Consider the following 10,635-nt stretch of genomic DNA (forward strand, 5'->3'; position numbering starts at 1 on the left):
GACTAGTTTGAATGAAAATCATGTGGTATAAAAAAGATTCTACTTACGCAGCAATAGGTAGAAACTAGTTGTCTTACATTTTGTGCACTGTTTTTACAGCTTGAATATTGAAGAGCATGAAAGCTTATGAGGCCATAATTTGAAATAAGTTTCCTCTTAAATCACCTTCCAGTCTTTCTGCCTAGACACTCAAAACATGACCAGAAATTAATTTTGTGCCACTGCTTCTCCCCACTTCCAGTCCCAGCTCTACCAGAGATGCATGAAAGATTGCTAGCAGATATCCAGAGACACAAATCTGAATGAAATGATTTACTATACCCTCAGAGAAACAATGAAATTGAATAACCAAAAGAAGAATTTGGGCAAATCCAGAGCGTGAGCTACTAGTGATGCCAAATTGTTTTTTACCCATTTTTCTTGTATATATTCCCTATATTCTTTACACTTATATTTGTAGCTCTGTAGGCTATTTTTGTATTCATAGTTAGCTCCAGTACTTTTCCCTAACCTGAAAGGCCAAAAGACAAAACACATTCCAGGGGCTCCAAAGTGGGGGTCCAAGGCTCCTATCCTATCTTGGTTCTCCCTGGGAGCTAAGGCTGAAAACAGTACTACAAGACACATTTGCATAAACAGAGTTTAATTCCTACCTAGAGGAAGGTGGGATTTAAAAGGGTTGAACTGGAGGGGAATTACCTTACCACATATGTCACATTGTCAAATATGCCAGTTTGCAAAATCGATAAAAATTGTGTATGTATTATGCTGTGTGTACATCTGTGTTTTCCATCTGGTGAACTGTGCACCTAAGGATCCTTTTAAAGGTAACCCATTTTTATCACTCTAACTGTGTCTGGCTCATGATTTTAGGACCAGGAAAAAGGCATCACTAGAAGCAGATAACAGCTCATGGCTTCTCCCCATGAAATCCCCAAAATTCCCTGTTCTGCAGCTCTAAAGCAGCCTAGTTCAAAGTGACCTTCTGACTCTAACATATTGCTTGCACACAGAAAAGTGATTTCTGTCAATAATTCATGGTAGGAGCAACAAGATTCCTGAACTGAAAAATTCACAGCCCCAAACCCAGCGAAAACATAGTGTTCATCATCATCTACCAAAGTGGAAGATGAAGTATTTATTCAAGACATACCTTGAACTGAATGTGATTGCATTTGGTAGTATTTGTCCAGAAGATGATAAATTTAGCTGTTAACTTTCTTTTGCAGTGTGGGGTGCTGAGAGGTGTGGGATGAGGGATGGAGGGTGAGGGGATGGGAAGCAGAGAAAAGCAGTAGTAGCCATCAGGCTTTCAATTCAGCAATGTTTAAGAACATTTTAAAGGTAGATACACATCTTTCCAGCAGAATCGGTCATCCAGGGAATACCCATCTCTAAAAAGCTCTAAATGTGGAGTGAGAAAAGAAAACCACTAAGAAAATTAAGCTGCATTCTAAGTGTAAGCATACAAAGAGTCATCAGAAAATGTAGCCACATCTTTTCATCATAAATTGAGTAAAAAACCCTCAATGTATAAGGTACTCCATTATTCCAAGGGCTGAGGATCTACGAACAGAGATCTTCTTCTCTTCTTCCTCTCTGAAGATAGGGGGCACCACCATAAACCCCCCTAACTTTTCTCTGTTCGCTCCACTTCTGTCTTTTCCCAGTTGAAGTATGGTCTCTTTGGCTCACCAGCATCTTCTTAAAATACAGTTTCTCTTTGGAGGAGAAGATTAGTTCAGTTTGTGGCTACTAAGAAAAAGTCTAGCCAAACAGCCACTCTATCATCTCCTCTTACCTAGAATTTCTCTTTCTAACATCCCAGGTCCCAGGCTGTCTCTCTTCTTCTCTTTTTTCAAACTAAGGAGGAGAAAAATTTCACAAAGCTTTCATTTCTCAGGAAGGGTTAAAAGTCCCAACTCCCAGAGATGGCTCGCTGCCCAGGCTCCAGCTCCCACAGCCCGGCTGGGCACCTTGCGGCCCCCCCGCTCTTCTCCTTCCCTGCGGTGAACTGCTGGCAAAACCACCGCTGTCTGTTTTTCTCTCTTGGGAGAGAAAGAGACTCTGGGGGGAACGGAGACATCTCAGATTTTCTCCACCCTTCCATCTGCAGGGGGCCAGCCCGGGTTCTAGCCCCTCTACCCTTGGGCCTACCTCTGAAGGCCACATGGCTTCTCCCCTCCCCCACCCAGCTCGTGGCCGGGCAGGGGAGAGTCCTGCACTGACCGCTGACCAGAACCCAAGAGAGCGAGTTCTCCTGGGAATTCTGCTTTTAACCCCTCTGTGTTCTCAGAGGCGTGTCCACCTTTAATTGGTCAATGTCTAAATTGACTTCTTCCTTCCGGAAAAATTCTTTTTCCGTGTCAAACCACGACACTCTACCTTTTGCCTCTGAGAACACAGATTACAAAAATCATTACTAAAATTACATTTAACACACTTCCACATAAAACAGCATCATACACTAAAACCTCTACCCCAATTCACCTTTCCACCTAACACATGCTTTGCTCTTAATCTTTTTTGATCTCATTTCACAGTTTTCATTTTATCACTATCTTATCTTTTGATTTGCCCGCATTCTCCACCAAAAATGTCATGGTTTGACACTGGCACAATGCCAGTGCCCCTCATGAAAATGCAATTTCTCAACTGAATGCTGTGAAATGTGATTGAGAACAGAGCAAAGCAGGCTTAAGCTTAATAACAGGAAAAAAAACTTTATTAAACTACTACTACTATGCTACTATGAAAGAGGGCGGGGGGGGGGGGGGAAAGAAGAAAGAAACACACACAATTCAAAATGAAAACTTTCTAAAGCATTCTTCCTCCCACTACCCAACTCTAACAAACTACAGTGAGACACAATCTGGACCCCAATCAGGTTTCCACCCTCTAGATAATCAACACCCAGTCTATCTGCAGGGAGAGAGGAGTCTCTCTTGTGCTACAGATGCCTTAAGAAACACAGATGCCACATCCTGTGATTTTATGTCACTACATGGCACCGCCCGGAGAAAAAAAGTTTTCCAGTGGTAACCCTCTCCTTTCTATGCACAGTGTTCTCACTACTAATGTATGAATGGACAGACTGCTTTTAGGATTTTTCCTTTTAAGGATGCCCTGCCAAGAGGCACCTTTAATTAGTCAATGTATAAATTGACTTCTTCCTTCCAGAAAAATTCTTTTTCCGTGTCAAACCACGACACTGTTATAAGATGATTGCTTGCTGGGCAGAATGATATTGTAGGGGGTGGAGGACTAAGAGAGCTAACATTCCAAGTTATTAATTTTTGCAGTGTGTCAACTGCCTAAATAAGACATGGAGTTAAGGATATTAGTTCTTTCTAAAAATGTTGCTCCTTTTTCCTCCAGAGATTATCACAGCTACAAAAGGGTTGCTATGACTTTTTTAATCCAAATCAAAGAATTAATTTTAACAAACTCTTCTGATTGACAAATTGCCATGGTGCTTCTTTTAATAGTTCTGTAACATGCTTAGTTGTACACATGAAGAATAATGTACAATCAGAACATATTTTGAATCTCTATGCTATAGCCAGAGAGACAGAATGTATAGAGCAGTGCTGGTAACATGCTATTTTCTCAAAACCCTCTATTTCAAATATCTGTAGTGTTAGGAGGAGTGGTTTCTTTGGATATTAATATAAAATATAAAGCATGAAATATGTATATTAAGAATAATATTATCCATATAAAACTGCTATTACCTTATATGATGCATTATATTATATGATGTATGCAAATACCATGAAAGTATGACAAACACTCACAGACCACTGAGAAGTCTGCATAAGTCTGAAAAGCCATATATAATTAGGCAGGCAAACTATGGTCTCAGTTTTGAAATTAAACATGCTCTCACATTCTACTGCTGGGCATCTCTCAACTTGATATGTCTTGAAACTTCAACATCTAATGACACAAGGCAACATCTAATAACACAAGGTGCTGTACCTCACTGGCCCCAAATAGTTATAAATATATAATAAATGCCAAGGACCTTTTCCTTCTGGTTGATGGAAAGGCAATCAAGGTTTAATGAGTGCAAAGAATCACATTGTAGTCCACTGCTTGCTATATAACTGGAGGTTAAAAATGTAAAATTTAACTCTGCCACTAAGAATGTTAAAGGTACAGTGTACTCCCAAGATTGCCATCATTCACAACTCTCTGCTGCTTCCACAGCACAGTGTTATATGTGAAAAGCAGTAAGCTTAGCATAGGTTCTTCAAAACTAAGATGATTTATATGGCAACTGGGATAATGATGTAAATATGGAGATTTTCTGCTCTGTTTTTTCAGAATGTTTGCTCATTGTCTGAACCCCTAACTTGATACAAAGATTACGTTATGACAGCATTTAGATGTCATAGGTACACAGTTTAATGAGGAAATTCTTGTGATGGCAAACAGTTTAATGAGGAAGTTATGGCATTGGTATTTTATCTATTAGGCTTATGTATTAAAAAGACAGTAATTTTTAAAAGGTCATTTAGATAACTTATGGTGATATAAAACAACATAATCAATCCTAGTGTTTAGTAAATCATCAGATCAGATTAAATAAATAATCAGTATTTAATAAATCATCAGATTTGAGATAACACAGTTAAGAAAAAGAATAGAGAATATAGAACAGAATATATTCTATATAGAATATAGAATAGAGAATAAAGAGTTCTTTTAAGTACTATTTAATTGGATTAAGTAATTCATACTATCTAAAAAGTAGATTCTCAAATAAAAATTTAAAATATTGTAATATCAATAAAGGAATGCCAACATACACATAAATAATGAAAATCAGTCAGTCTGCAGTATACAGAATTATTCTTGACTACCCACCCAGAAGTTTAAACATTACAATGGTTCAAAAACAAGTGATATTTATCTCTCTAACTTTAAAATCACAATGTTTTGGAAACAAATTAAGTTTTATGAGTCATTCCTTAGGACTTCAAGTCATTCAGATTACCTGCTGTGCACTTTGCTCATAGTGAACTCCATGCCAAATTTACCAAAGCAGGATGACAATCGTATATTTGAAAGTATTTTAAATAAGAAATATATAGATACTGTATCACGACAGTAACATTAAAATACTATACTTAGCTGTCTTGTACCTTTACTGTATATATCAACAGAAGTTCTCTCACAGAGAAAATATTTTTGAAGCAATAGTTTTTAATCATCTGCAACTATTTTAAAAATGAGGAATTCTCTTTTTCTGTTGTATGTCTCTCTTGATCAATACAAAAAGTTTTACTTCTGGTGAGATCAATACTTTAACCTTGTACACATAGTTATCTTCTATTGCTTCCTGAAAAAAAAAACAAGTTTTGGATTGTATACAATGATTCCAGATCCAAGCACCTTCTTCTCTCTTACTGTAGAGATACCTTCCCAGATATATCCACCCAAAAAGAAAAGGAAAATAAAATAAATAAATAAATTATATGGCTGACAGTGTGTGTATAGATTATAATTTTATTTTGAGTTCTGTATAGAGTTCAATTAAATTTACCATGGCCTACCAATGGAGAGACAAAGTAAAAGGAAGGCGATAGAAAACATTATAGATTTTGTTACAGAAATATACTTACAAACGAATAAGCATTGCCATTGAACTTTTCCATTTTATTCCAAGGACATTTTGAAAGCATTTTGCATTTCGCTGCCAGATCATGTTTGACTTTATGCCATTTATATATCTGATTGCAAAATGTTATCCTAAAGTCATCTAAGAGGTAATGGGTGTTTCCAGATTTTACACTAAAGCAAGGAGATGCAAGAGCTCTAACAATCTTAGTCATTGACATTTACAACTATGGGGTTTGTTTTTAATACGGGGCAGTGAGCAATGTACTTAAGGCATCAAAAGATGGTTTATAGCACACACTAAAGGTGAATCACTTTTTTAGTAGATTTATTAGCAAGAGGACCTGCAATCTCAAGAGGAAATTTAGCCAGATTTAACCCAAGTAGTGCTGTCTCTTATAATAATTTCCTTTGAAATTCTCAGCAGATCTCAGGCATCTAAAATGTCTTATTCAGTGATGTTGCTTTTTTCCCAAGCTGGTTTCTGCTACCTTGGGTAATGGCAGAGTACTCATTAACAAACTAATTGATTTTTATTAATTATCTGTGGTGTAATCTTTTTTTACTGATTTTCCCCCTAGTATCTAAGCTTATTAAATGCAAATAAACAGTCGGTATATAATAAGTCCTGAAGTAAAGTGGACTCAATTATACTCATTGATTTTAAAATCAAATACACTAATATATATACAAATATATATAAACCCTACGTCTTAAAGGATTTATACCAATATAAAAAGAAATTGGTAAGAATTTATGATGAAAATTCAAAACTGAACATATGAATTTAAGAAACCCCCTGTGTAAACTGACCTATTAATGCATAATTCCTGTTCCCATATTTGATGCACAGATTTTGAATGAAACAGTTCTGAATGGTACAGAGTAATAAATGCTACCAATATTATAATTAAATATGGTTACAACTATTTTTTTCAGGATTTTCTTCTGGATATATTTAATATATAACTTATTAATTAGATATTAAAAACACAGAACCTGGATATTTATAGTTTTCTGACAAGTAAATTGTCAGCACCCTCTGCTTAAGCCAGGAGGGACATTTTAGAATATCTATCTGACCTTTATGAGACTAATTTTAGTCAGAACAGCCAAGTATTATTAATTCTTGTAAAAGTAAAAAGCCACTCATCTGGGCTAGCTTTCATATAATGCCTGATAAAAAACAGTGACAGAGACCAATTAACAGCTCCATAATGCAGCATATTTTTTTTGGCTTCATGGCTGTCAGACTTTAACTGTTACATAAACCACCAGAAATTATAAAACCTCTGATTGTTGTAGCTTCCATTCCTCCTTCATCCACAAATAAGGCACTCATTAGGAAGAGGATTTTTGTCTTAATGCACATTTCTTCACTGTGAACCAGGCAGTAGTTTAAAAAGTTGTTGACAGCAAATGAGGTGATCATGGATGTTTTCAAGGTGCTATGAAGGACTTACTACATACACACTACAATAAGTAAAATAGATCCCAGTAATTATTTCCAGCAACTAATTCGGACTAATGTTATGATCACATTCACCCCTTATCAGTTCATGCTATACTTGAACCTTTTATTTATTTGAATAGGTATCTCAAAAGTATTACAAACTCTTATTAACAGATTGTTTTAAATATTAAGCTTCATATTTGATTTTCCATAAATACAGTCATTTGTCAGATATCACATTTTTTTGTTTCTATTATTGACCAAAAAAAGCTCTCATAGAACATGGATGGAAATTTGGTTTCAGTTTACAAGCATGTTCACAAACATGTACCCCAAAAGAAGGTTTGTATAAACATCGGCAGCAGTAAACAACATTAATTTGCAGGACAGAATAAGAACATAATGGGAGCTGCACCAAATTGATTAAAATATTTGATTGGTTATTTAAATAAAATTCTCCCAAAGTCCTAAAAGCACTGTACACTAATTATGGCACATGTTCTAGTTAGTGCTGGCTGCCATATTACTAATATTACTATGCAGGGAGAAGTAAAAAAAAAATCTAAACATCACCATGATATTCTAAATTAAAAATAGCAATAAGAATAATTTATGTCAGATGTTCCCAAGGGAACCAGATTTGTCTATATGGACAGATTATCTGCAACATGAGTTATGAAAAGTTTTGATCCATATCTGATGGCATGTGAGGTTTAGCTGATTAGAAGTAGCTAGACAGATTTTCAGTATTTAACCCTAACTGTTAATGGTCTTTCTGAAAATCATTGATTCTTCTGGTCTTTTCAATAAACCATCTTTTTTTCTTACAAACATATTGTGACTCTGGGTAGAAGCAGTTAATATTTCCAAAAAAAAAAAAAAAAAAAAAATGGGGTGCAGTAAGGCCCGACTGAGAAGAAAACTCAGTTAAAAGAGAATGTTCTAATTACACAACAACTCTTGTCCATAAGATAACAGATCCATGGTATGCAGGTGTTAGGAAAGAAAGACTACAATTCTGTCCAATCCCTATATTGTTATGCAACAATACTTAAAGTGACATCTAAGTTTATTATGCCCAGAAGAAATGATCAGAAAGGTCAGGTTTTCTAGACGAGACTTTTCTAGACTAGTAATAATCTTAAAGCAGTATTACTATTCTCATTTTACTCCCACACACATTTTATGTGTGCCAAGTAGATCAATACCATCCCATTTCTGCACCTCTAAAAACAAATCAAAAATCAGATAACCATACAACAGAGTTGTATGAAAAGAACTAGTACTATTCTTTTAGTCATATTTATATAACTAAACATATGGGGCAACATATCAAACAGCATCATAACCACTACTGTAATTCCTGGGGCATATTTCAGTGCATCAGTTTTAAAAAATTGAGAAAAACATTCAGCTAAACTTGCTATTGTATCATTTCAGTATGATACAGCTTCATGCAATTACTGTGTTTTCTAAAAATGAGTTCTGCTAAAGTAAGTTATTATGATGGGATAACATCTGGAAGATTAAATATTTGATATATCAATAGAAATTGTAAATGTCAGTTCTCTCTGCTCCCCATGTTAAAGCCTGCTCAAATATACTTCCTAAAGCAAAATTAAACTAAAATTGTTATTACAAGAGATGAAGAGCACTCTTTGAATCATCCTTGAGCAAAAGTGATTGCAACAGTTCTAAACACCCATTTTTGCCATAGTTATGTTATTTTTATTCCTAAGCCCATAAATCATGCTGGTTCCACTGCAACTTTTAAGTAAAACTAAAATTATCACCCAAAAAATATGTAACACATTAGGCCAAAGTTTGTCTACTACTAGGCCGATAGATGAATAGGCATGTGACAAGAGAAATAAGCGCAAATATCAATACACAAATCCCAGATGCAGCTAGAAATAAGGTAATGATACCTCATACACATTGCCTAGCACAAACTTTTCAGTAGTTTCACTCAGCTGCTTTTTACTACTAGAAGCAAACTCTCTGTATCTTGAGTATTCAGCAGAAATTTCCCTTAACAGCTGAAATGGAGAAAATTATCTTCCTCCTGCAACACACAGAGAGGCTTTGGTTATATAAAAATTTGTATTCGTGTATGCTTCTACAGAAAGGGTTCTCTACATTCTTTGTGCTTCTCTGAGAAAGAAAGGTGAAATCTTTATATCATCCATACTGACTGCACCAGGGATATAATAGGATTTAATATAATATGGTGCAAAAGCATGAACCCAACATTTAAACAATAGTAAGACGAAGAAAATCACCATCTTCAACACTTTCCAATGTGGCTCTCCAGGTTAATATACATTTTGGGTATTGGAAATAAATCTGACAATCATCTCAATTTTGACCTCATGGTATCTAAGCAAAATGAGGTCTAAGACACATTTACGCAAGATTGGGAATTATACAAAAATCCCAAAAGGGAATGCTAAAGATGTCAAAGGAGGAAGCCTAGTCAAAGTGCTAATACCTATTTCTCCCATGGCATGAACATGAGCACAAGTTTTATGAGATGACCCTGACCTGCCACTTTCTTTTGCAAATTACTACTGCCTTAATTATTTGCATCCGTGAACTCAAATGAAAATACTTAAGGATATATCAATATGCTCATAAATCATCTGCAGGCAATAAGTAACCCAACACAGATAATTAGAGAATTTACGGAAGGCTTACTCCTTCTGTTTATCTGCTTATGACATTTGCAGTACAGCCCTAACAGCAGGATAATTACTAGATTTATTCATCAAACAAAATCACGCCTTCTGGGAATGCACAGGGACTCTGGTTTTAGGACTAATAAAGACATTTTTCACCAAAACTCAAGTACTAATTTGCTCAATAACTAGCTGCAATAAGCTTTTATGGAAGCACTCAAAGAAAAGGCTTGGCACCAGAGGGCAGATAATTAAAGGTGCAGTATCCCATACAAAAGTCTCTGAACAATTCCCTGATCATATTAAAATTTAATTGTTGAATGTTAATTGAAAAAAAAAAAGAGTCGTTACTGTTCCCTCTGTTTCAGTAATTATTCTTCTCATATAAAAATATATATCCATATATATACAACAAAAGAAAACATCTAAGATTTAAAAAAATATTTACATTAATTTCTACTAACACCTGGAAATAAACTTATTTTTTAGTAAAACTGGTGAAAGTATTTTAAATATTTGTGGAAGAATATGGATGCAGACTACTACACTATATGAGTACCCAGCTAAACAACTCCTTCCTTCTCTTCTCTGCACTACAGACAAAAAATTTGCAATAAAAAATTAAAAAAAAAAAAAAACGGAAAGCAGAAATCCCAAACTATTTGATCAAGGTGATTTTTACTGCGCAAAAATTTAAAGAAGTTTTGCAAACTAGCCCACTCTTTCCCTTAGTATTTTTCTCATAATTTCTTAGTTTTGTCCCTTTTCTGAATTTCTAGTCTCAAACCAGAAATCCAGAAGTCCTTGAAGCATACAAATTAATAATATCCTCAGAAATTAAGAATACAGCTTTTACAGTACTCGCCAGGCAAAGGACAT

The 10,635-nt window shown here is 35.2% G+C and overlaps 1 long non-coding RNA gene across 1 annotated transcript; it reads right to left on the reverse strand.

Moving 5' to 3' along the window:
* Positions 1 to 1,298: 1,298 nt before the first annotated feature.
* LOC140681949 (uncharacterized) lies at positions 1,299 to 2,485 on the reverse strand. Its single transcript, XR_012053168.1, has 3 exons — positions 2,158 to 2,485; positions 1,802 to 1,863; positions 1,299 to 1,721 (listed from the first exon to the last, which is right to left on the reverse strand). It is a non-coding gene; the product is annotated as an uncharacterized lncRNA (long non-coding RNA).
* Between the last annotated feature and the right edge of the window lie 8,150 nt (positions 2,486 to 10,635).

Source organism: Taeniopygia guttata, chromosome Z (genome assembly GCF_048771995.1).
Source record: "Taeniopygia guttata chromosome Z, bTaeGut7.mat, whole genome shotgun sequence".
Lineage (NCBI taxonomy): Eukaryota > Metazoa > Chordata > Aves > Passeriformes > Estrildidae > Taeniopygia > Taeniopygia guttata.